Raw genomic sequence first — 6,037 nt, 5'->3', positions numbered from 1 at the left:
GCCAACGCTAGGAGTTTTTGACAGATACAGTGTGGTGAAGTGAAATGAGTTTGACAGTAACTTATCTGCCAGCTCAGCTTACAGGACGTGCTACTGCTGCACCATAAAGCTGGAGCTCAGCACTCCCATGTGGACGAAGAGGAGAATTACATTTTTTGGGTAAGACTTAGCACAATAGTTAATGCTTCAGTCAAACGCATCTATCAAACTAAGGAAACTGAGCAAAACCTGCTACAGTGGTGTGCACAGGAGGGGGGCAGGGGGGCAGGGTGGCGGGGCGTTGCGTGCTACAGTACCCTCTTTGGAGCCAAAACACATGATAAACTGCCCACTTGGGTGGTAAAAACGCGTGCTTAAGTGCCCTCCCGGTTGGCAAGACACAACTGCTCTCATGGGTGAAGAAAACACACTAAACTCCAGAAGACCATTAGGACCAAGAAATACTATAAAACATTACTGTTGCAATGGCTTTTTTCACAGAACCCGTTTGGATTATCTGGTGCTAACATGGTGTTAAAATGCACTAGAATACAGGAAATGGCATCTACTTAATTGAAAATGTTCTGGGGGAAGACCCCAGGGATTTATTTATTTATTTCTCTGTGTTCTTCACAGTCCAACGTTGAATCTACACATTTCATGTGGATGCGGATCCTAACTACAAACTAACTTGAGTAGCCTGTCTAGTTGGTCTGTTTTAAGGCTGTATAACGTGCCATTTGTTTAACATATAAACATGTCTAAAGTGACCACGAAAACACGCGAAACTTAGTGCCCTCTTCAGTGGGCTGTATGTGCCCTTTTTTTTCTTTTCGCCCCTGCCCTTGAAAAAGTCTGTGCACACCACTGCCTGCTAACATGCAGTATTGATATTTTCTTGTCTAAATGAAACACCTATAACGCCTAATACGCATTTTTTATTCGGTAACATCAAATTCCCCTCTGAGCCCCTGAAAAACCCATGAATGCCTCCTAGTTGAGATTTATTGATGATATCATTGGTACTAGCTTCCTGGCAAACTTTATTTCCAGCTGAAGAGTGTGTCAAGCTTTTATTGGGTTCCGATGTTCAAATTATTTATTTGTGCCACTTTTTAACAAGTTTGGACAGCATTACAACCAATTTTGCCATTTTCCACTTTTAACCCATGTGCCACACTTGCCTTTTTTGTACCTCTTTTAAACCCCCTTTCACAACTTCATTCAACCATTTTTTGAAACTTTTTTTCTACTTTAAACCATTTTTTTTGCAGTTTTTCCACCATTTTTGCCTCCTCGGCCAAGTTTTGCCACCCTTTTAACCCATTCTCACCATTGTCGCCCATTTTTTGCACTTTTGTAACCTGTTTTTGCCAGTTTTTTTCCCAACCTTTTTCATCTATAACCATTTTTTGCAAAATATTTTTACTTATTGAATTATTTTCCCTTTTTCAAAGTTTAACCATTTAATCTTTCCACATTTTGCCCATTTTTAACCACTTCTTAATCCCTTTTAACTACCCCAACCGTAAATGCAACATTTTTTTCCCTGCCACTTTTAACCTATTTTTGCCACTTTCCTCCCACTTAAGTCTCCTCAACCTATTTTTGCCACTCTTTTTTGTCCCTGTTTCACCATTTTCCACCCATTTTGCTACCTGTTTTGCATATACGTAACAAATTTTTGCCCATTTTTTTCCACATTTTTGCCCCTGTAACCCATTTTCTAAACACATACCTACACACTCACCTAGAGCACACACTGAGATAACAATACCTTCAACTAGAATATTAAAATTCCTTCCCATGTTCTTTTTTCTTTTCTTTATTATAATTACTATTATTATTATTAATATTAATGTCAACATGTCCCTTTACTTCTACTGTTCTGTCCTGCATCACTCAGTAAATAAAGAAAGAATGAGCTTCTGCCTACATCTTTTCAATCAGCTCAATACCTTATTGTATTTTAATCGTGGTGAAGGTAAATCTTCCATGTATTTCATTGGGGCTGGATTTTAAATAATAATCTAAATAAAGGAACTAAATATATGCCGTTTTCTGTTACACCAGAAGAAATAGTTTACTAAATGATAAAAAATGGATTCTTTCATTCTTGGCATCTTTGTGCACTATTCAGTACAGTCAACAGTCACACCCTAACTATAACACTATCCATAAATCACATGCAAAGTTTGAAATCTGGCTGTCTTAGCCTCTATTGATATTATTGGGTTTTGGGAAGTTCAAAGTGTGCAGAACTGTTTGTAATAAAAGCCAGTGCTGGTAAGTTTTCTTAAACCACTTGGGAAAAAATGGTGGTATTGAAAATCAACCATCTCCAAATTATCAGCAACCCTTTCCTGCATTTCAATTTAGAGTACAAAATATGGACAGATTTGAATGCTAGAACTTGTTTCATTTGTATTTAAAGTGTAAGCATAGACTTTCTGTTGTGATGTTTACACTTGATGGCTTTGTTAAAATATTGCAGAACAAAATTAAAATGATCATGGTAATTAAAAACACCAAATTTTTTTTCAGTTTACTAGGTAAGAGGGTACAAAATGAATACGTGCATACAGTGACACCTTCAAGGCCAGTGCCTGGACTAAACAGCACCTGTGTCACCTCCACATGTATGTGCAATTTTTACACAACAGTGTATGCTGATTTTTAAAAATAGTTTTTCTTCTGGGGCGGCCTAAATCCTGTCTATTGCCCTTTGCCGCATGTCTCTCCCCACTCTTGTCCCTGTTTCTGAATCTATCCACTATCCTTCTCTGTCAAATGAAGGTACAAAATGCCCAAAAATAAATCTTCAAAAAAAAAAAAAAAAAAAAAAAAAAAATCTTCTATTTGGAAAAAAACATAAGTATTAAAAACAAAACATTGGGTCATAATTTATCCTCAGATGTCCTGTGAGTGCAATTTAAGCAAATACAATGTATTACCTTAACTATACAACCATATATTAAAACCAGCCTTTACATTCTTTAACTACAATTGTAAAATAATACTTTAAAGCTTGTGAAAAAAATATGGAAACTAGAGCATGAAAATGCAAATAAATGATTAATCAGAAAAGTGTAAGGTTGAGTTATTTCTAATTCTTGTTTCTTACAAAACTCTTGTTCACTGTAAACTGATCCTGTAATCCATATTTGAAATATCCATGAAAAGTTAGCAATCTTTGTATATGTTAAAGGCACATAAACAACCAACAAACCATTTTATTACATCGTAATTGATAAATTATTTATTTCAGCCAATATCTCACATTAAAGTTTGTTTAAGCAGTCATTATGCAACATAATATCTTTGGTGTCAGGCTCCGACTTAATCACTCCTCACAGATTTTACATACAGAATTTGAGGAGTGATAAGATAACAGCTTAAACCCCCCAGTCGGAACCAACAGGTGAAGCTGGGGTGGAGGTGGGTTGAAAGCGAGAGCACAGTGTTGATCCAGACGCAGCGATACAGCAGAGGAAGAGAAAGGAAATCTTACAGCTTAAATAGCCCACTAGTTCAGGAGGATGTGAGTCATGTGATTTGATTAAGATACATGGCAGGTGTGAATGATTGTGCTCGACATTACTGACAAGAAACAACCTGCAGGCTTCGTTTCATTTTATTTTCTTATTCAGAGAAGATTTTTTTGTACAAATGAAAGACAAAACTGCAAGTTAAGTGCAATAAGTTTTTGGGAACTTTGATCAGAATCAGATATAAACTCAGGTAGGCTTAAGGATATAAAACATCAGTCATCACTTTCGTACACAGACCTTTTAACTTCATGAATGTAAACATGCAAAGCCTGCACTCACACGCACGCTCACTCAGTAGGATGACGATCTGGTTTGTCTACATTTCAGTTCTGGGAGGCTTTTTCCAAGGAATCACAACTTTGTTTCACGCCTACATCATTTATTTTCTAAGCCTTTAATCCTTCAAGCTAGTTGTTTTGTTTTTCATTGATAGCACTCCCCTGCTTTCTTTTCAAGTCATGAGTGGGAATCCTATGTTTGTTTTTCCTGGCAGACTTTATTAAGGGTAACTATGTCACTGTTTTTTTTTTTTTTTTTTTTTTTTTAAATTAAACTCACGGAGTCATGGGGTAATGTAAAAAGTTCATTTATGCAGCTTCTAGAATTTGTTTAGATCATTGAAAACTAAAATTCATGCAATTAAAATGCTTTTTTTAGATTTTTAGTGTCTGCATTTAGTTTTCTCTTACCATTCATAATGAACCTGCCACGTCTGGCTGTCAGTGTTCATAATGAACTTGCTTGACTTTTCAGAATTTTCAAAACCTGTTGATTGACTAAGAAAATAATAAGCAGATAAATCCATAAAATAGAGAAAAAAGGAGAAATGTGTAGGTCCTTCACACAATATAACAATTTTAGCACTACCTCAACAGAGTACAACAATAAATGTAACTTTGAAAATAACTGGAAATTATTTATACCTTAGAAGTACACCCCACAAGTATGTATTTTCCCAATTGTACCCACAATAAACCTTTGCAAATGCACCATTTTCAGATAACAACTTTAATTTACAACAGGGCATTTTAATGTAATTTTTTTACGTAATTTGTATTAGTTTATTTGACAGGGGCCATGCAAAAACCAAACTGTCAAGCCAGAGTTTGCTATAAAGCTAATTCATCACATCTGTGGTCCCTGAAGCTCCTATGGTTAACTTAGTTTGTGTAGATTTTGGCATCTCCTGTGGACCGAGTTGTCCCTCTTATCATTTGCTGTTTTCCTGTTCTTGTGTAATTGGTATTTTTTTTAAATAAAAAAACAAAATCAACAAACAAAAACCAACAACAATAATCGGGCTGTCTTTTAACAGTCAAAGGTATCATCCATCTCCTCAGCAGACAACAACCCTAGCAATTCAGTTTTTAATGTTGATGAAATACAGAAATAATTGTTCTCTGGCCATTGCTGATGGTTTTGTTTGTGTGTAGCTCATGAAGAGACATCAATATTAATGTCAGTCTGTCTCATAACTGAACAAAAACTCATCACAGAAGCTTTAAATTGAGAATCTGAATATCCACAGCATTGGACACCATTTATTGACTGTAAAAAGTGTATTGGTATGCCATGAACAAACAGCAGGAACATTTCAGTAGGTCCTGATGATGAGCTCAGTGTTAGCCTCTAAAGCAAAGTTAGGTACTTTTCTCTGTATTCCATAGGTGGAAAAAGAACACCCCTATTGTACTCAACTAAAGGTTATTCTGGTTGAAACTAACTTGGGTAAAAGTAAAAGTACTGGTCTATGAATCTACTCAAATAAAAGTAAAAGTTATTTGAGTTTAGTTTAAGCTTCAGGGGAATTCTACAGTAAAACATAGGGCTGGGCGGTTATGGCAAAAATCACAATCATTATTAATTGAACTTTTTACCTTGATTACAATTAATGAACAATTATTCTCAGTTTCTTCTGTAAATATTTGTAGAATCTTAAAGCAACCAACTGAAAGGAACATGCACAGATTAACAATTTATGGTTATTTATTAAAACATTTGAAATCAAAACACACATCAGCTGAAATGTAAATGTTTTTTGTAAAAAGTCAAATTTTTCCAAGAAAAGGGGAAAAATTTAAATAATTGCCAAGGCAGGTTTATGTTGGTTAGAGGCTTTAAATGTTATTTTTTGATTAATTGCCCAGCTCTCATAAAACATGATATTTCCTGAATGGTAAGAACAACAAGAGATTACATCTTCAACCAGGGTGCTCAGTTAAAGTCACGCTTCTATAATAAAGTAAAATATACAGCAGGATTGAGAGTATTTATTCAACTCATACTGAGTTGAATTTAACACGTGTCTTGATACAGTTACACTACAACTTTGAAAGGGTTAAATATTTTATACCTTAACAATCTGTAGCAAGGTGGGTCTCCTCTGGCAAGAACAAAGCAGAGTTAGCCTCAAAGCAAGGCAACGCATACTGATGAATAATATGCACTGAGTGCTTTAAAAACAGCTAAAGTCACAGGAACTCTAACGCAGTGGATAACTTCACTCA

This window comes from Cheilinus undulatus, linkage group 2, assembly GCF_018320785.1.
Source record: "Cheilinus undulatus linkage group 2, ASM1832078v1, whole genome shotgun sequence".
In the NCBI taxonomy this organism is placed as follows: Eukaryota; Metazoa; Chordata; class Actinopteri; order Labriformes; family Labridae; genus Cheilinus; species Cheilinus undulatus.
The sequence above is the reverse complement of the archived record's forward strand: the minus strand, read 5'-3'. Positions refer to the sequence as shown.